This window comes from Phalacrocorax carbo, chromosome 2 (genome assembly GCF_963921805.1).
Source record: "Phalacrocorax carbo chromosome 2, bPhaCar2.1, whole genome shotgun sequence".
NCBI lineage: Eukaryota > Metazoa > Chordata > Aves > Suliformes > Phalacrocoracidae > Phalacrocorax > Phalacrocorax carbo.
Window position 1 is genome coordinate 167,615,462 of NC_087514.1, and position 22,021 is coordinate 167,637,482.

The 22,021-nt window shown below is 45.0% G+C and overlaps 1 protein-coding gene across 7 annotated transcripts in view; it reads right to left on the reverse strand.

Moving 5' to 3' along the window:
* The window catches only part of MAP4 (microtubule associated protein 4), a 167,439-nt gene that overhangs the window by 112,847 nt on the left and 32,571 nt on the right, over positions 1-22,021 (reverse strand). The window lies entirely within an intron of this gene.

Sequence of the window (22,021 nt, forward strand, 5' to 3'; positions counted from 1 at the left end):
AACAAAATTAGAAATGTTTGCTTTAGCACTCTAATTCCCAGATGTTTACAAAACCCTCACACCAGTACAAAAACAAACAGCCAGCTAGATCATCTAAATCAGGTTTTACTGCCCAAACATTACATTTCATGTGATGTTTTACCTGAACCTTAAAAATAAAAAAACCCAGTACCTGGCCAGCATAAACACAATCTTACATGGATTTCTGCCTTGCCCCAGATCCGTGAGTTAATTACATACCCTCGGCAGCAGAAAGACAAATGACGCAAGAGAATTTACTTCTTGGGTTGGACTCCACCCAGCCTCCCCTATGGAGATTAGGATTTTACATAATCTCTGATGTATACTTCTGTGATGCTTTTGATCCCTTTGATAGGGTCCTGTAGCATGTTTATGTCCTCAGCAAACCTTGCTAATACCAACAAACCCACTCTAGCCCTGGGATTTGTGCTGGAAGGTGAAGCTTTAATAATGCTTACATGAAAAAATATAGTAAAAGTACACACGTACACATTATGTATAAAGCTATACATTGGAAACAAAGCAGAGAGAATCACCATTTATCTCAGAATTCGATTTAACTTCCTGGCACTAAACAGAAAACATACCTGAACTGATTCATCTGTTTTACAGCTGAATCTTTGAGGCTGGCATAACAAATACACCCATAAACAATTTTCCCCGCACACACATACTTCATCCTTTTGAAGTTATTATTAGGAACAACAGCCAACAAATACTGAAGCGAAATTCACAGGAGCAAAACCCACCGCTTCTGATGGACAAAAGGCACATTTCTGAGCGTTTCTTTCAGAGCAGCGTTAGTCTGTATGCACGACGCTATCAAACAGCAAAGATATCAAAAGCTCTAGTCATGCATTTTAGCCACTTTGCAGAAATCCTCTGGTACAAACTGCAGGCACCAAAACCATAAAGGGCCATTAGTACCTAAATTGGCATACTTACAACTCCTACTACGGGAGCTCAGCGCATTTAGTTTTGATCTACATCTGGAAGCACAAAGCAATTTGCTGCTGATCTGTGTTACGCTCACTATTGGATGCGCAATCTGTGCGGAGACTCTCCCTGGTTAATGGAAGATTTACTCTGCCTTAGGAGCCCCGGCAAGCCAAAGCAGCAGCGCCTGGTTGAGAACTGGTAGAGAACAAGTACATGGCAGCGAAGATTAGAGTTCCAACAACAAATTCATCCAAACAAAGAGATAGGAAGGAGCTCTGGTAAAGCGATTCACTGTTTCACAACCAATTCTCACTGCATTGGACAAGAACCACCAAGCCACGTTAGGAGAAAACCCCAGAGCTGAAGATACAGACCCGCACACGTAGAGAGGCGCAGACACGCTGACAAGAAAACACAACGGGCATTTGTACGCGTTGGTTAACGGAGGGCTGACCCGAGCAGCCACTGCGCAGCAGGCCAGGGTCACCGACTTACGCCGCGATGGCCGAACACAGACCCTCTTGTTCCAAAAACACAAAGGCTCCTACTCCTTGAACTAAAGGAAATTCTTCGTCAGCAGCAAACGGCCACTGACACATACCTACAGGCTCAAGCCTGTATAAGGCAATATTTCACATTCTTTATAAACAATGGTATCACACTGATACTGCTGTTTATGTAATCGCATGCAAGTATATTATGGAAACTAATTCAGTTAAATCCATTTTTTTTCCCTTTAACAATAAGGGATCAGACTTCAAGCCAGACCAGGCTTCAAGCAGCAATCGCAGTTTTTGTTGGTTTAGATAAAGGTGCTGAAGAATTACCACTTAATGGAAATCTGGAGGTGAAAGGTTTGGAGCTCTCAACCCTTTGTGCGGGGTCACAGTTGAAAGAATTACGGTTATTTAAAAAAGCCATCGTTATACTTACGTGAAAGAGTCTTGTTTAAAAAGTTCAAGCTTCCTTTCAGATAGAGTTCACGCCAACACCATTTTCAAGACGCACCGCCTTACCCCGCCCGGTTTATGGATCTGCACACAACCGGCCGCACACCCTTCACTGAGTTTCAACCAGGGAAGTCAGTCACTTCCAGAAGCCGTACCTTTGTGTTGGCCAGTCTCTTTGAGGGAAGAAATGGGGCTCTTTAGTCATCTTTTCAACCATGTCCTCCCTCGCTTTTAACTTGAAAGTGAAATGATGGCTTTTGAGTCAATCTCAAGAAGAACTGGAGTTATGAACACTTCATCCTTTTCTTCTGAAAATTTCATTTAGCATAAGGAAGAAAAACAATATTTAAATTTTTCTGACAAGCTGCTTCATGATGCTACTAATCATAGAATCATTTAGGTTGGAAAAGACCTTTAAGATCATGGAGTCCAACCATGAAGCATCAAGTTCAACTAAGAAACTCAAGAACCAAGACTGGTCAGAAAATAGCTACCGAGGATCCTGTAACTTGGGGAATAAGCAAGTAAGCTGGAGGGAGCTCCAAGTGAATAAGCTGGAGGGAACGCAGCAGATGCCAAAAGGAAAATCCGACTCCTGTTCTTCACAGCAGGTACGCCGGGTCGGGCCAGATCAGACTTTGCAGGTGTCACAGGTCCTTCATGTTCGTAGCATCATACATGATTCTGCACCAACACCAGCACAGCAAAGTTCCCATCAGGAACCTGAAGCTTTATGTAAGTGGCATTTAGGAAAACCTCTCTTTTTAACCTCGCTCCAAGTGCCCGTTAGCAGTACGTTACAGTCCGCAAACTGAACTATCAGCTCACAATTTTCACACGTTCACTTCAGATTAAACATTCCTGCTATTTTAGTTTCAGGAACACGAGTGGCCTTTTGTCAGCATTTCCTCATGACAGCTTAATTTAGGGCCTGTCCAAATAGCAAGTCATTGCTACCCTCCCACTCTAATGGAAACTATTACCCAGCTACTTTATAGAGAGGCTCCTTAACATTTAGCATCCCTCTCCTCTGCGTGATCCGCACCCAGTAGCCATCCACAGCCAACAGCAGACTGCACAGAAACACGCGTGGGCACAGCCATTGGTTTGTAGTCAGAGCAAGCTTATAAGCACTATTTAGGCTGCCCAGAAATTATTTAGTCCTTGTTCCACTGCGGAATTCAGTCACCTTTCCTGTCGACCTGAACAGCTGTACTTCAATCAACGGAGCAGATGCCTCCGGAGCCCCGCTGGTGGCAGGAGCTGCCGTGTGAGTGGGGCCGGCGAAGCAGTTCAGAATCCTTAAACCCAAATCAAGGGTTATCCCACCCAGATCATCTTCTGGCACATGAATATTCTACCACAAGCAACTGGCGGATTCACATTGTGCCTTTTTTTTGGTCCAGATTAATGTGGTGGCACTTTATGAAATAGTAGCTATGAAATAGCACTGGCAGTATCTTTATTTCAGACCTACATAGGAACTAGGACACCAAAACAATCTAGTTTCTGGGGGGGGAAATAATGAGGTTAAGCAGACTTATCAGCAGGACGTTTCCTTGTCTATATTTAACTTAATAAGGAATGCAGGGACTATGCATAAAAAAATAAATCAGCCTAACTAATAAAAGCCATTTTGCATTTCTGTAGCAAATACAGAGCTGGTATCTCAGGCACGTAAAAGCGCCTGGCAAATAACGGCTGTCCTAACCCAAAGCAGCGCACCGGCTGCGGGAAGCCTTCAACAGCCCAGGCAGGGCCAAAGGAGAGCCAGAACACCACTAGAATTGGACTAGAACCAACTCCTCCGCTTTCCATCTCTGGTGTTAGAGCAGCGAAACTACGCTGTTTCCCAGATTCCCAGTTTGAACTAGGGCTTATAGAGGTAACTACGACAGAAGGAAAACAAGCATGCTGCACAGGTTCTGCCCAAGGGTAGAAAGCAAACCCTGAAGCATATTTGTGTGCCGACCAGCTTAGAGAGACAGATGCTTCCAATACCATTTCCATTCATATGGAACGAAGTCAGCTACGCACAGGAAGCGTTCGAGAACCTTTGTGAAGCGCCTCACTACACCGTGCGTTACGTAGCTATGCAAATCCGGTATTAACAGAGCACCAGGAATATGAATTCTGGCTAACTTTTAAGATGAAAGGGCAAAATGGAGGAACCAGCGAGGTTTCAGGAGGCAGCACTTTAAAAATGTATTCAATAGTTCTTCAGCTGTGAGACAGCTGCCAAGGTCCTCTCGTTTGCTAAATAGCAGAGGGAGCAGCAGCAGCGATGGTGTAACACCAACCTGCATGACTCAAGATATCCATCTCTGGAAGAGCCTCAGAGGACAGGCAAGTCCTCCCTGCAGAACACCAAGCTGAGTAAGTATTTCGCTCAGAGGAAAGGTGTGGAAAGGAGCAGACCATAGCGTTATCAGGCCCACAGCAACAGCTGTGCTACAGATGAGGAAAAGAGTTTTCCTGTAGCTAGACTTTCCTCGAGACGTTCCAGGAAATCTTCAAATTATTCTACGGCAAATAAATCCTATTTCCTTAATTCACACTTCAAAAAAAGATTTTTCAATCCTTTTTTCCCAACAATTCTTCGTGTTCCAGCAACAGGGCATCTGTTCTACCCAGTATTTGCCCCATCTGTTCTTTTTTATGCTCAGAATCTTTGCGTACCCAGTAACCTGTTTGTTTCGATAAATAAAACCCACCTTTTTGTGAGCTAACCTGAAAGATACAGGAGGATTATTTTAATCTACTACCCGTATCTCAGACCCCCTGTCCTGGCACCTCATTCCAAAGAGCTCCTACTATTTACCCAACCCAGTTAGTCCCTCCCTTCCAAAGTCAGCTTCTTTCTGGATCTTGCCCCCATCTTATCTGACACTTGCCCACACGCGCAAGGTTGAAGCTCGCTAACGCACGCACAACCTGCGCTCTGCGAACCGACTTAGAGAGTCCCAGACTCGCAACACCCTAGAGATCCCAGAGAAGTCAGGCTGGCGCCTCCTTGCAGAAGCCTTACTTTAAGTGACCCAGTGGAATAACTTTCAAGAAACATCATCTCATCCAGCCACCCTCTGAAAGCAGGAGCAATACAAACAACACGCACTTGCATAAGCCGCTGCCTCTCGCTTCCCATCTAGGGAAGAGTGAGAGTTATTTCCTGAACTTTGTGTTTCCATTTTGTAGCTTCCTTAACTGCACTGCTGCGTACACGCCCCTGGGCATGCACAGTCTTTGAATTTAACGTTATGATCAGTCTGACCCAGATTTCGTGCATCTCGTCTGAAGAGGGAGAAAGGGAAGAGCAGGCAAGCAGGGAAAAGGGATGCTGCCCGCAAAAACAAGATACCTGAAAACCTGTTTAAACAGAATCATACTTGGCACGAGACATTGACTGACCTCCCTCAGATTTCTGGCAGAGGGAATAGAAGATTTTTCCCAGAGACGCGCACACACGACAGGGACCCCGCCGGGCGGCCGCGCGAGGCAGCGTGCCCGCTGCTGCCAGCCCCGCAGGGACGCAGCGCTTCCAGCCGCCCCAGGGAGTCCTGCGAGGCTGCTGGTCTCCTAAAGCGGGTACACACCTTGCCCTGCACCCGGCGGGCTGTGCTCGGCCCCCGTGCTTCCACTTCAGAGTGATTTGGGTGCTTGCTGGTAGTTACCTCTACCACTGTCAGCGCTATACTCTCTTCTGTTAAAGTTTAGGCAGCCTTTACGCCAAAGAGGTACAGAGAAATCTAGTCACAAAAGTAAGAGGGGAGAAAAAACCCGAAGCAGTATTTCCTCACTTGTTTGTTTGTTTAAAGGAGACCCTCTGATACACACGCTTCTCATAAATCTGTGTATTATTTCATCAGATCCACTTGCTCCTTTAAAATTAGCTCCTAACTACATACAGAACAAAATCCCCGACTGGAAGAAACAGGGACAGCTCAGTCATAATTCCCATTTCTCTTGTCGTAAGTCAGCTTGCTTTTCTTAGACGAGGCTCTCATGAGCACTTAGCAGTGGCCGTTGAGGCATAAGAAAACAGGGCAGCAGGGAGCAGATATATGCTAAGTCATCTTCCTCCGCAGTATCCTGAGGGGAGTCTGCTACGAAAAGGATGTCTGCGTCTATCTTTCAAAAGGAGAGGATACATCAGTGAAACAAGTCGCCTTTTTTTGCATTCCATGGCTGGGCACAACAAATTTATGACCTAATTTAATTTTTTTTAACTTTTTTAGGCAGTCTGAACAAGTAGGATTAATGTTTTGGGTTTTCGTTGTTGTTGTGTTCTAAGGTTCAACACGGTAAGATCTCTGCTTTATTTTTGCAGGTGTTCTGAGCTGCAGAAAATGACTCAAATTACTAGAGGCTGCTTCTCAGAGGTAGAGAGAACAGGTCAAGGACCTCTAATAAAGACTTTCCAACAAAATTTATAAATTCATGCTCAACTCACTGGCTAGAAAAAACAACGCAACAGCCTCAAAATGGGTATCAGGATTATAGCTCTCCTAGTTTGGAGAAAAGGAGGCTGAGGGACACCTCGTGGCTCCCTACAGCTTCCAGAGGAGGGGACATGGAAAGGGAGGTGCTGAGCTCTTCTCCCTGGGATCCAGTGGCAGGATGCCTGGGAATGGCTCAAAGCTGCATCAAGGGAGGTTTAGACTGGACACGAGGAAGCGTTTCTTCACCGGGAGGGTGGTCAAACCCTGGAACAGGCTTCCTGGAGAGGGGGGCCCCCAAGCCCGTCAGTGTTTAAGCGGTATTTGGACAATTCCATTAACAACATGCTTCACCTTGGTCAACGCTGAACTGGTCAGGCAGTTGGACTAGATGATCGTTGAGGTCCGTCCCAACTGAAATATTCTTTTCGCTTATATTCAGGAATTAGCTCCCCAAAAATGCAGTCATGTACAGTTACTATCTCACTGGTAGAGGGAAGGCCATCCAGTCTCAATACCCAAGATCTGCTAGACAAGCGTCAAGTACCTGATCACAGAATGGTGGGGGTTGGAAAGGACCTCTGGAGATCACCTCGTCCAACCCCCTGCTTGAGGTTATTGATAACCAGTGATACGATGATGTTTGTGGTAAGTAGAAGACTATAGACATTTCCATAGCAAAATCAAACACCGATTTCAAGCTTTGAGCAGTTGTTTAAACCAGAGCACAGTCGGGAGCTTTCCCATAACTCCTACGGGCTGAAGCAGAGCGGAGCGGTTTCCAGCTCCAGCCTGCCACACCGCTCGTGCTGCCAGCCTCAGTGTCACACTACAGGTCTGCTTATGTAAGGCATCGCATACAACATCGCGTTACTAATTTCAAATGCATGTTTGGACTTTCAGCAACATCAGGATTTCAGTAAGTCATCTCATACAAAACCACATTCTCCTTCAGACAATACATAAATAGAGCAAGAGTTTCCAACTACTATTTGTACAGCTTAAGTAAATGCCTCCCTCCTTTATGAAGGACAAAGATAGTGTTAAGTGCCGAGAAGGTAGATTTGGGGCATTTGGTGGTTTTATGTCTGCCTGCTACAACAGACAAAGCACTTCAGTGTTGTTGCCCTTCTCAGCCAAATTCTCCAACAGCTCCTGGCTAATTTTAAGTATAAAGAATACATTAAGTCAGTCCCAGAACCTCCAAGCTCCTATAGGCAACAAGTTAAGAAGTGCACAACAGAAGTAAAGGGAAAAAAGTTCCTCTTACTGCCTCCAAAGAGCAACAGAAGGACAACGTAGACATTTCCACTCAGGATTACCAAGCCACAGTACAATCGTGGAATCACTAACTCTGGAAAAGACCTCTGGGATCATCAAGTCCAACTCCAACCCAACACCCTCAGGGCTCCTAAACCATGGCCCCAAGCAGCACGTCTACACTTTGGTTTTTTTAACGCCACTACAGGCTATCCATCACGCAGGCAGAGCTTGGGAAGTGCTGATGGATGCAAGGGTACTGCAGAGGGCTGAGGACAGGGCAAGGTGTCCCCAAGAATTCTGGGCTTTTATACAGAAGTCAGTGCCACCGAACTGCATACTAATAACCACAAAATAGCTCCAAAGGCTTGATGCAAATCTGGGTTCACTTCCACCATCAGTTTATGGCCACACATGAGATAATAAACATGATGGTTTAACTTCTCACTTTGAATACATTTAACGAAGTTGTGATTCAGCTTGTCAACAGAACTTCAAAGCCAGGGCAGAGCATCAGCCACTACTGCTTCCTCCTAACACTGTTTGCTCAGTCATTTCCTCTTCCACATCTGATATCTCACTACTTCTACTTATTAGGTCACTAATAACCTTCCCCTCAGCTTTTGATTCAGGCTGCTAGCCTCACTTGAACTTCCTTTCCTGCAGCAAAAAGCCTGCACAATGGAACAGGTTCAATGAGCTCCAATCGACACTACACAGGCACCGAAACAACCCTGGAGATTCTCAAGCTTGTCTGCGGCCTGTTCCGTCGTGGGTAACTGAACTCGCACATCAGGCAAGCAAGGAGCTAAGATGGAGCCAAGCAGATAATGAAATGAGTGCTCCAAGCACTGCTGGTCTTTCACTTGGGAGAGGACAGTTGGAGCAAGCCTGTGAGCAGGCATGAATGTGAGCAAAACCACTGCATTCAGGTAAAGTCTTGGGTGGAACACACGTATATGTATTTTGGGTAAGGAAAAAAAGCCTAAGTCAAAAAAGGAAACAAGCCTAAGAAGGTGGAAGGGGACAGGCGAAAGGAAAATGAACACAAGAGCCACAAGACAGCTGAGCAGAAGCTTGATGGCGGTACGCTTGTAGACAACTTCCCATTTAGCATTACGTCTCCAAGATGTGAGCGCTGCACACTGATCTACACGCGGACATGAGGGGAAACAGCACAGCTGTGTTCCAAGTGGGTTCGCAAACTTCTCCAGGCAGTGGCCACAAAGACAAGCTGGGAAGCAGTTACAGCCTCAGCTGGGACCCCTACTAGAGGATCAGGAAAATCTGAGACGACTGAAGTGACTCTGCAGAAGATGCTCAGGCTGACTGCGGGCAGGGGGGCGGCGAGCGCCGCAGGTGGTGAGCACGGCCTGCATGCCAACTGCGCTTCGTTAATGCTATTAGTCATCCACTTTCATGGGCATGTTAATATTTTGAATAAACAAAGAGCAACTGTCAGAGCAGAACGGAAACCGCCACAGCGAGGCCAATAGACTAAGACAGGGAAAGTCACTTGAACGAAACGAGCTCTAGCTGACAAAGGCCGGGGTTTTTTAATGCCATACCTTCAACTTTTATAAACTGAAACTTCAGAATTTCAAAGTTGATGGCTTAAAACAGTGCAGTTATTTCGATTTCATGATTCCTTCTAAGAGTCTACACAATTCTGGGTTTTATTCAGCATTTTGAAAGGGTCTCCATCAATTTGTAGGGTTTCATTACTAGGATACGAGCCATTTCTCTGCTGTTTAAAGCAAAGCATTATTTTTGCTGTTAATTGGTACTGCAAATATGCAATTTAGTTGTAGAAGTTGGGTATTGAGTCTTTAATGAACGTTTCGGCTCCAAAAGCCTGAAACATTTTCATCGACTAGACTTCCCTTAAGAAAGCAATAATAAAGCCAATGAGGCATCCTTTCACCACATTCAATTATTCAGATGGTGTGCAAATTAGCGAAGTAAGGCAGCAGACAGTCTCCCAGTATTCGTGCCTCTTCAGTAATGTTAAAAAGATTCTCTCAATTTTCTGGAGATTTGAGACAACTTCTATTTTCTTCCTGCCTTTCAAACATTCATAGCTTAGAGACCCTACACTTCATCAAATGATAAAGTCTACAAAGATAACTGGGCAGAAATCCTGAGCTAGACAGAGGAAAGCTGTAAAATATCCTCCTCTCTCCACGTGTGGATCTCCTACTCGCGGTCAATGTAAAGGCCATAAAGTCAGCCTGCAAGCTGACAGTCCAAAATTTTTTCAGGTTTACTAAAGCTACATCTCAGTTTATAGCCATTCTTTTCAGATGCAGACAGTCGCTTACTTAAAATATCTGTACTTGATTTATTATAAAGAAAGCTTTTTTCTTCAAAGTAAAGGGACCTCAGGGTCCCGTAGGGACTGGGAGACGGCCATCCAGGGGAGGTAATGGCAACATGGACAATTCAAGTCTACTTTTCTTAAGTATCGATAAATTGTAACTCGAAGGAAAACCAGCACAATTTGCCTTTCTGAAGAAGATGGAGCCCAGCCTCACAAATATAATGATGAGGGATCAGCTTTGCACCTCCATTACGGCAGTTCCATCTCCAGCATCAGGCAGATCTGCAGAGTGCACCTGAGACAAGTTACACAATCCACACAACACCAGGGAATGAAAGGCTCCCAAAGGCAAATAAACATTTCATTGGAGCTGGCTAAAAGGAAGACTATTCTAACAGCTACTAAACCCTGAAACACTTTATGAAAGGACTAAATAAATTTACAGCTGTTACAAACACAAGATTCCATGGCTGGTCCACCCTCTCCAGGGCAGAAGCCTTGTGATCCACGATGATGTTCTTCCAGAAACTTTAGCCTTACACCAGCAAGGCTAGATCACTGCATCGCTTAACCCTTCCACCTTTGCACTTGCATCTACAATAGACCCTTCAAAGAGGAATTCAATGCTCTGTATTGCTCACTTAAAATACAAGCTTTGCACCAGCCAAAAGAACACACTCGTATGGTGATTGCTGTCCACGAGGAAGTTGCGTCGCTCCAACGTTTGATTTGGCTATAATTCAGTATCGCAACTGATCTCATCATGGATTTCAATAGAATAGAGGTGCCTGGTGATCCAGTCCATGACAACATAGGCCAAAACCTCTCGGCAGTCAAAGCCTCTGCTATTTTACAAAACTTCATTTGCTGCTTCCCATCTTGGCAGATAATGCATCCCACTAAGCATTCGCCTCCAAACGCAAAGAGACGAGCCACCCATGCCGCCGGGCTCCTGCGACAGGTCGCCTGCAAGGGTAGGAACTCTCCTGCAGGTTCCATCATGTTCAGCTTACCGCTCACCTCTCCCAGGGAAGCAAGGCAGTTCTGTCTGAGCAAAGTCGCCTGGAGAGGACTGACTGCGTTACTCCCAGTTATTCTGGAAGCCCTCTACACAAATTGATCACTGTAGCCAGATCTGTTTTTAGCGGAAGGAGAGAAATAAATAAATACTCTAGTATTTCAAGACTTCGAGGAATCTCTGAATTCTAGTGGCAGGCAACATGCATATTCTATCCCTCTTATTATCATTATTTTCAATTAAGTAAAAGCAGTTTAAAAATAAAGTCTATATTCAGCATTTATGCAAAATAAAAATAATTAGCTGGAGCTAGATCTCCACCAAACATCAAGGCAGACGGAATATCCAAATGAAGGAGCACTAGTAAGAATTCTTGTTTGCAGTGTCTGAAGAATGTTGTATATACAGGCACCCGTACACGTGTGTGTATTTAATGACAGAATGGGGAGACTTAGGAGGCATCGGTAAAAACATGGCATGACTGACTTCAGCTGTCTTCATCTCTTATTTTAATAAGGAAGAGATCACTTCTCTCTTGGCAAATACCTGACTGTCAGGAATGTCCTGGGTCACCTCTCTGTAATGTGAGAACAAAAGAAATTCAGAAGGAAAACAGTCAACTGTCTTCCATATAACCAACACAGTTGGCACAGTTACTTCGGACGATGAGTTCAGGAGCTGCAAGCTGCTCAGAGAGGCTGGAGATTCTCCATTCTTGGAGACGTTCAATACCCAACAATTCACAGTTCTGGGCAGCCTGTTCCAGGTGACCTGTCTTAAACAGACGGGGGGGTTGGACTAGGTTATCTCCAGAGGTCCCTGCCAACCTCAGCCATTCTGTAATTCTGATAGCCTTTGAACACCACTGTTCATATTTTTGAAACCAATGACCAAAAGCCTATGAACAGAACAAGACGTGTCCTAAAGCACTTCCATTTTGCACCTCGAAGGCAAGCCTTAAAACCAAACCAAAACAATGCTCCCAACCTCCCTGGCCACGTACAGTTTTGGAAAGGATCCATTTCTGTCCCAGACCCAGAGGATGAAGTAGTGTGGACAGCACACAGTAGTGCAGTCCTGCAGTAGACACAGTTTCATTCATGCAGTGGCTGTTGCCAAGAACAGAAATGAGACACGGCTATGTAAAAAAAAAAATTGAGGAATAATTCCAGAATTTGTATCTCTGATACGCAATGGCCCATCTTGTTCATTCAAATTTTCAGGTAACTCTCTTGTTCTTAATTTAAGAGCTAAAATAACTTTGGGTGCTATGAAGCTAGCTCTAGGAGTCCTAACTAGTCCTGCAACGGAAAGGCAGCTGCTGATCCTGCTTGCTAGTGTACAAAGGTCTTCTTCCTGCTGCTTCAAAAGACTGACAAGTTATTACTTGTCTGCAATTGCTTCAGATTGTCTACAGTGCGAGGGCCAGAATTCAGTACAGTAGGAAAAGCTTGACTTGCAAAACTACGAAGACAACCAGAATCAACCTGGAAGGTCAGCTCCAAGAGCAAGAATTTCACATACATACACAAGAAGAGTTAGTTTCTCACTGCTCCTCACCTTTTTCTTCCTGCACGGAAAGGTATAGGGAAATGCAGCTTTAAGATAAAAGCAAATATCTAAAAAAGCTTCCACATGTGGTTGCTACCTGTAAGAGTATTTGGGCTTCTGGTAGCATGCTGCCACCAGGCCAACTGACAGGGCTGCAACAACAGCAGTCCCACAGCTAGGAGCCACTGACCCTACCTGAGAGCTCCCAATCCCGAGCGCCACGCTCCCGATCCCACACAGTGGCGCGTGGCCACAAGCCGGGATGCAGCAAATAAACTTCTGCCTCATGAAGCAGGAGGAGGGAAAGAGCCATAAGAGAGGGGCTTTTTTCTTGCTCAATTTTGTTTGGTTTTTAAATCGCTGGGATTATGTTTTTCTCCCTATAGTTACTTCCTCTTAAAGGATGCTGGTGGGGTGGGAGGAATGGAAATGCACAACGCCCTGTGCCCTGGGAATGGCTGACCTGGTATTATCCACATATGGCAAGAATATTACCCTACTGCACCTTCCCATGAGCACCACAACAGGCAGACAGCATATCAACAGCAGCTACAGACACATAATTCAGAACTCTCAAAGCACTCTGGATAAACATGTTTCATTAAATTTGTTATCCAGCTCTAGTTTGGAACCCTAGACTTCTTCCCTTAAGGATAAAAACCCCTCCTTTTTGTGGGTGACATCAAATCATCTACACTAACTTCTAACATTGATTTTTATGGAAGTAAAGAGACTGCCTCATGTTTTATTTATGCATTTATGTATTCCCCTTTAAAAAACTTGTTCCTAAAGTATTGCTTTAAGGAAGACATGAGATCTCGTGAAATAGGCCCAGTTATCGCTCTGAAGGTGTTCAGAGTTGCTGATGAACCCAAGAGGGCTGGACTTACCCGTTGCTGTTCCAGCTCCCTAAGATAACATCATGGGACTCGAGGATGATCATGTTCAGAAGCATTACTTCCCTGGCACACAGCATTTACATGGCACAGACTCACCCTTTGCTTCTTCCAAAGCTCTCGGTATGAAGTCCGGCGTGCACAGACAGTTGTACTGCGCAGTGAGACTGCGGTCGCTAACTCAGATTTCAGAGTCTCCGCTGCTGGTTTTTCCATCAGTTACACTCCCTTCTGGCCTTCAGTCAGGTTCTCCCTCTGCCCAGGGTGAGGAGGTGCTTCTTGCAAAGCCTGCCTTCTTTTCTAGGCAGGGAAGTAACGACATGCAATGGCTCCAGAAGGAGACGGCATGGGAACTCTAGGCATGAAGCCTACAATGGTCTTTATCAGCACACTTAACAGCTGAGCAAAGTCAACACAACAACTTCTTTTGCTATCTGGCTTTGAAGAGCTTAATTCTGGTCACAGAACTTGTAGAGACAGAAAGCTCCAGACACCCAAGAGAGTAACTCTACCACGTCCCTGGGAATTAGACTTAAAGTTGCTCAGGCTTAGTCTAAAAGCCTGAAGTGAATTTTGCAATTTCTCCACGGTATGTACCACTGGCGAGGTCACACAGTTCCCTTTGACAGCAAAGGCCCCAAGCTGCCTAATGAACCACTTCAGTAGACAGAGGATTTAGCACAGACAGAGCTGACCAATGCTACCAGAACCGACAAGAGTGAACAAATCATGAGCCGAAGGTAAAACCATTCAGAGCTCCCTCCTGTCCAAAGCACAAGTGAACCCTAGAAGGACAACAAATGGAGGGAAGCCCACCTGAACCAGTCCTGAGTGTTTGAAGAAGCTTCCTTGGAACCAAAGAAAAGTCTTTGATCAAGTAAGGATGGTGGGAAGGGGGGAGGCTCACAAGGAAGAGGGCCTTCCATCAGTCTTGCCACAACTGCACAAAACGCAGAGCCAGGAGGCTTTAGGAGTGTCAGGCTGAGAAGAGGAGCCGTACAACTGCAAGCATCAGCCCAGCAGACCACTTCCAACCCTGACTTCGCTTCACTTGTGCCTATTCCCCCCGCCAAAAAAATATGGCATGTATTTGTGCCTGCAAAGAGCATTTTACTATTGTTAATTATACTTAAGCACACCAAGATGAGATAAGAGAACACCAGCCTCCCGAGTTATTCCCTCCCTTTGGGCAATTTCAGTACTATTAACCACTCAGCAAGATGGGGTAAGACTGTCCAAGTTAGATTGCTACATTATGAGTTGTACCATTTCCAAGCTGATAAAAAGTCACATTAATAAACTTGCCTTAAGTTACAGCAGGATAGATGCTTTGCCAGAGCAGCTTCACTGGGAGTACAAGAATAACTTTCCTATAAGCCCCAGCAGGGATTAGGGACTCTAGAAGGTGGGGATTAATGGTCTTGGCTGGCCTTCAAAAAAGCCACATGGAAGATGAGTTCATAGATAATAACTGTGGGGGACTTTCAAGCGTCTAGCTCCACACGGGCCTACACGCATTGAAACAAGAGACCTAAAAAAGACTGGTATGTCATCTCTAAAACCCATAAATGCTTATCTAAGGAAAATAAAGGCGTCTGCCCACCTTCCGCACAGACTTGTAAATTTTAGCTCTAAAATGACCTATTCCTTAACTACTTTTAAAAAAGAAACTGCCCAGAGTCATACTTGTTTGCTGGTTTTCAAGCTGTCTCTCAGAAGAGAGGATTTTCTGTGCTGCACACCAGGAGAGGCAGCACCAAATAAGGAGAGTTTCATTAATCATGGCGGGGGGAAAGAGTCTCCTGTTCTCCCTTGGCAGAGCACAGAGGGAAAGACAGTTAAAGTGGGGGCAGGGTATGAAAACTCTGGCTGTTAGCAAAGCACTTTTCTTCCTATGCTGCATATTGACTGCTAAGCCACAAACCAAACAGGCAAGGCAAGCAGCTGTTCCTGTCAGCTGCTTTCCTTTAATAGCACATGCATCAGAAAGGAAGGCAGCTTCTACCTCCCCAAGAGCAAAACCCAGAAAATAATGGCTTTCTGGCTTTTGCTAATGAGTCCCTTCTCTTGGGAAGAAGAGAAGGATGGCACATTTTAATATAGTGGATCAGTCAATAATTCTCATTTTTATTAGGTATCTCGTACCTCCTCATGCTTCTTCCTGCAAAGTCATCACTGCCGTTAGCCTGGAAAGGAGGACTGATGAGTGCACAGAAAGGGAGAAGCATCACTACAAAGTTCACCTCAGTCCTCATGTCAGCTCCTCTACATTCATCCTAATCCACAGTCGTCTTTCATAGGCAGCTCCCAGAGTAACAGATCTTGTGCTGACATGAGAATTTCGGCTTTCCATTTCTAGGATGATTTCTTCTGCTATTGCTCGTGAAGAAAACCGCACCGCATGAGCACTGGAACTACAAACCAGGAGATCAGAAAGAGCTCAAGTCATGCTGTGAGAAAAATTTTTCAGAGGTCCAGTCCAGCTTAATTACAGTTGTAATACCGCTGTGCAGGCCCACGATACCTTCATGAACTCACAGCATTTTGCCTTATCTATATATACACATCTGAGGGGGTAGGAGGGAAAGTAAGACCATAGCTTTTTTTGGTAACTTTATTTCAGAATCTGTATTCTCTCACTGAAGAGTAAAATAAGGAGCCATTAACTAGCATTTAACATGTTACATCCATACCATATCTCTTCTGTACATCAAGAAGTTTACCATAGTAAGCCTTGAAAATTCCAAGTTAAGCTTTCTGAAAGAACAGCAGGAACAATTCAAGCTTGTGGAACCAATCTGGCAGAAAGAGGCGAGATTTACACTCAGCAACTCTGCTCCCTTATTTTACAGGGGGTATCAAGAAAGATAAATCAAGTCATAAATGGCATTGGAAAGACCTTCTGAGGCAGAGCTCCTGCACATCAGCTTCGTGGCTTCTGCTCAGAGACACAATCTGACACCCACAGGAAAGGCTGGGTGCCCTCTGCTGCAAGCACACTCACTCTCTAGAGGAGGGCCCCAAGACCAACACGTTAGCCAGCGTTACTCAAAAAGTAAGACAGAATTTGAGCAAGGAGCATAAAACATCACAGGTTAGAGAGAGCAGCAGCTACAGCAGACACTACCACAAACACAGAAGCAGCTTGTTTGGCAGCTGGCTACACACAGTCACTGCTTCCAGGAACTCAGTTTACATACAAGCTTTACTCCTTTACCTATATAGAATAATTCTACTTATGTTAGTGACTATATTAGAGCAGCTACTTTTAATTAAAATAAGCACCTCTCCTGACAACATAATTATATAGCATGAGAACCTGTCGATCAGGACACAGAACTGGTAGCTTCAAAATGACAAAGCTGACTAGTAAACTGTTTTCATCAACGACAACTCATCACCAGCTTGGTGCTTCGGAGCCAGATGAGTGGAACAGCAAACCTGTCGATGCTTTTTCAAGTAGATTTGCAAAGAGCAAACAACACTTTAAAGCTTTCTACTACTGGAAGGTCAAAAAACTTTGGAGGAATGAAACAAACCACTCTTCTATACTAAGAAACAAGTTTTAGCTACTTGCAAATTCTGCAAGATCTTTGCTCTAGCAAATAAGTTAGTTTCCGGACTCAGCAGTTGCCTTGGAGAATCATGCCCTCCCCTCGGGCTTTTGAGAGCTGACAGATATGCCCCAAAAGGAACCTGGAAATACAACAGACACATTTGAGCTAGTAGAGAGGTAGGGGGTTGCCATTTGAAAACCACAAGAAAGCGTTATGGAAACAGACATTTAAAAATCAGCAGCAAATGCTCCATCAGTGCCCAGCCAAGGTTTCAGGGCATCAGCCAGAGCAGAACTCTGCAGCCACGTAGGCAAACTAGTCTAGAGCAGATGTGCCCACTTACCAAGCATTAGCAGCTTACTGTTTGCTTCACATGTGTTAGGTTTTCAAGCCTGGAATGAAATGCAGTCCCTGTATTGCCATGGAGGCCACCCAGGTGCTCAGAAATTCATGGAGAAATGAAGTCCCTAGGCACGTTTAGGGTGGGAGCAGAGTATGCCTAGGGGATTCAAAGCTGTGCAGCCTGCCTCTTCTTACTCTGTTAAGAACAGCTTTGGGATATCCAAGTCTGTCTTTACACCGTGGTGTGTTCCTAGAACTTGCTTAGGAAAGGCCTGGCTCTTTACACCACTTCTTGCAATTCAATGCGTGGATTTTGTTCATCTTGGAGATTAAATATGTTCCATGTTACTAGGAATTACTTCTAAGCAGAGATCGTTTTCTCACTTGTGTGTAGCCACAGACAAAAATCAGGAGTCCTTTTAAACCAAGGTAGAAGCCTATAGCTTTAAAAATGCTGAACACACGTGGGCACCTCTGCAAGCAGGGCTGAAGCCTTTGCCTACAGCAGCTCATGAAAGGATTTGCTAGAAGCCTGGGAAGTACGTACTGCCTGCCTGCGATCCAGGAGGAGGCACTCCTGTTTAGTAACGTAACAGCCTCAAAACAAAGAAGGGCAGAACAATAATTTAGCTTCAGAATTGTTATGTGAAGCAGGGAAAGGTCTGGTGAGTCACCACAGAACTCCCAGAGGGGAGAACACACTTTTCTGAGGGACCACAAAATGCAAGGCTCATTCACGCACTCCGTTACCAGCATTAACGCACCGCAGGCCGGCAGAGCAGAGACTTTCTCCCTCAGCAAGGGAATGACTCGCAAGATAACATTATGTCAGCATCCATTACTGCTTGTGCCAGAACATAAGCTACACACAGGCACACTTGAGGCAACATTACCAGACGCCTACACCAGTTCCAGTACCTCCCATGCTACCAAGGTGGGGGGGAAGAACTAAATACAGGTAACAGAAGTGCTCAGAAATGTGCTCGATAGTGCATTAATAGGTATTTAAGCTGTAGGCCAAGGCCCAGTATGAAACACTGCTAGACTAGAAGTTAAGCAAATATGTCCACATCTCCTTTGTAAGGGTATTTATCAGACTCTTGAATTACAAAAACAGTACATTCTGAAAGCACTATGTCATCCCGGACTGACAAACTCAACAGCAAGAAAAGCGAAAGGTTACGTGCCAGACCCTTCTGCTTCCTCCAGACTTGTAGCTTATTCCTTTTAGCCAGAGATGGATGCCAGCCTAGCTCTTAAGCTGCTGCTGTTATTCCCTACCAGCACGCCATTTTAATTCTCTCAAAGCAGGGAAACACTCCTGCTCTCACGTGATGTTTATTCTTAGAGAGGATCCCAGGGATTTTTATTTAGCTAAGTTCAGTCATGCAGTTTGCCAAGTGCCACACGAGCATCACAGAACTCCTCAGTTCTGAAAAAGGACCAGCATTAGTGTAGTACAGACATATTAATAGCATTAAAAGCGGCAGGTTATGCAAGGAAGACCCGGGTAAATGAAGACAACTAACTCTCCCCAGAAAGTTATTACTGCCGTACAATGTCTATGACAGACTTTGGGGAAAAAAAAAAAGGCACAACAGCCATGGTCTGAGGTCAAATTAACCGCTTACACCCATCAAACAACTGAGCCTAATTCCTCCTGAGCTAGTCAAAAGAGCAAATTCTACCATTTGAGCCTCTCCATTATCTTGAGCTGGTTTTAATGACAAAATTCCTGCCTGACTAAGAAAGCGACCAACATTAGCTACTAGTGACCCAACTAGAACAAGCAGAACTCCATTTAGGAAACAACTCTCATAAATAACTGCAAGTCTGGGAGAAATACACTCAAGTCAGTGAAGGCACTGCTCCAGTTCAGTTTTTCTTCTAAGAAATGCACTCAAGTGTCACAAGCAGATGAACACAGACTTAGTTCCACTAGAATTGTGCCTGCGTGGCTGTCTGGTTAAAGCTTTGAGTGGAAAAAAACTGTACGTCCTGTTAGCCAGTGCTTCCATCAGGCTGGAGCAGGAGAACATGCTGGAAGGAGCTGCAGCAAGAGGCCTTTCGTTCTCCGTCTCAAGGAACATACGTGAGAACAGTGGTTTCTCTTCGCCCTTTGGTTTTTGAAATCTGATGGGGTGGCAACAGGGGGAAGAACACTCATTTCTGAAATTAATTAATGCAGAAGAATAGTTTCCACCTTCCAAAATGTATGCAGGAAGCCAGCAGAGGAGGAAGGGAGTAGCTACGGCAGTTCAACCACTATTGTATTTACGTTTCCGTACTCTTGATAACAAATACATTCAAGGATGGCTGAAAAACAAGGCACTGGTTAGAAAACAAAAGCTGAGCTTTCATGAAAGAGCAATAATAGACTGTACCTGGTAACACTGTGGGGAGACCTGAAATTTCTATTAGTGTCTTTAGAGAATGATTCGCTTCCTTATTGCAGGTATGGCTGAAATATCCAGCATCGCAGTATTGTGCCCTTTGACACAGGCCGCTTCCCTTCCAAAAAGGGAAGGATAAGGGACCAAATAAATAATTCAGTGTAGTACTGAAAAAAATAACCAAGCTCTTTTTTAAAATTTAATTAAAATAAAGGGTTCTGCCCACATCACTTGAAGGAAGTAAAACTATATGTGGTAAAGTGATATGGTAGCAGTGCCTTTTTCCCAAGGGTTCTCTCTTACTTCAAGGGCTAAACCTTCTCAGTTCTGTTCTCAGCATCCTCAAGCTGGAAGGTCAGCATGTACTTCCTCAAGCCCCTTTTAAAAGGGTGGGTGATAATGCACCAGCCCCTCCTCCAGCAAACGCAAAATCCTCTGAGGACAAGCGATCACGCTTGGTTAGCTAAAGCACAGAGGCAGAGGAAGTTCTTTCTTATCCGCTTGCCTTATCTGAGCAGAATTCTCCATAGTCAGAGCTCTGCTGCGGGGGCGGGGGGAAGCAGGGAGTCACATAGCAAGCAGCAGCGACTTGCTCCTACTACAATTACATCAGCAGCAGCCCCAATCCAGTTCACTTTTTATCAATAAAACTGGTCCTACAGATGTAGTTTTGTGCATGTTTCTTCCCAACTAGAGCAATTCTACAAAAAAACCAAAACAAACTACAAATTAATCCATCAGAAAGTGTTTTTAGAAGTGCTTTCTCGCCACCTACACACATGTAACCAATACAATAACCTACTGAAGTTCTAGGTGCTGCAAGAGTTGTGGTCAGTATTTGCAGTTTAAGAAAGGAAGGGAGATGAGCAAACACGCAGCTGTACCTGGCTGAAAGAGCTCATAACAAAGTAGGAAGAACCCATTCATTTCTGAGTGACAACACGAGATGAACAGGTTATTGGTTTGCAACCCAAGATCAAATCGGGTCATCCAACAAGAGCCAGCCAGGCGGTGCCAGCCTCGCTCGAACACTTCCGCTCCCGCCCGCTCTCCTGGGCTCCTCCAGAGGATGCTGGGGAGGAAGTTGCCTTTATTCATCTAGGCAGTCAATGAGCGCCGATTAAATGTGTCTGGATAAATTACTTCAGGAAGCATTTTTAGCTGCTGAATATAGTCTGTGGGAAACACCTGTGTGGTTTCCATGTCCTGAAACCATGGAACAACAAATGCTGAGAGGTACAGCTACATGTACCCCGGGACTCTAGGAGGGAGCTTACATGGTGACACTCATTTGTGTACAGTGGGGAAAAGAAAGGAGGAAAGCTATAGCATAGCAAACTCACCCCCTTAGACAACTTGGGAGTGCACAACATGACCAAGTAAATTGAAGTCAGAGATCAATTCCAGACATCCAAGGAGTCTGGCAGACATTTAGACCGTGTTGGTCAAAGCTAAGGGGGGGGGGGGGGAAGTTCAAGGCTGGAACATGCAGGAAGGACGATGTAGCGCTCTCATGCTCCCATGTCACCTCCTCTGTTCAGCTGCGCACAGAGCTCACTCTGTGCAGGAGAAGGTGACAGTCCACCTCCCGTGACCTCTTTAGCTCTAAGGAGGCCACAGCGAAAAGCAGACACAGCATTCCGGGCACCTCCCCTCCCACCCCCTCCCTCCATCCCACCCAGAGGGAGATAAGCCATCTTATTTGGCTTTTATTCAAACAGCTTTTACAGAAGGACTTAAGATGGCTTGGCAGGCAGCCACAGTACACAGTATCAACAACTGGTGGTGTGGCTGCCCCTGACTGAGCCCGGTTCCAGTCATGTCATGAATGGATACACACGAGCATCAGCCCAACTGAAGAGAGACAACTTTGCACCTCTGACATTAGCTCTCCGCCTACCATTTAAGGAGGCTTAAAAAAAGGCATTTTAGGAACAATTTTATCCCATACCCATAACAAAGTTTTAGGAGGCATACGAGGCTACTGTCATTTCATGACAGTTTTAGTAAATCAGAGTAGATACATTTAGTGATGTTAAAACAAGCTGTAATTGAACAGCATCCATTTGACTCCCCTGCATTCTTTACAGCCAAACTGGCAGGCTGACATCAGCAGCGGAGTCGTTTCTGCACAAGTCTGTGCCCCGTGTTTCCTTGGTTTACATTCTGGACTACCTTAAGGTTAAGGTAGAAAGAGGTGTAGATTAGTGGAGTGAACAGGCTGATACTGCTCCTAGGACTCAAAGGAATAGGCAGCGTCTGAGAGCAATCGCTGTCACACTGATCAAACTGCAATGTAGGAGACACCCAGGTCCCTCAGTCCATATAAATATAAAGG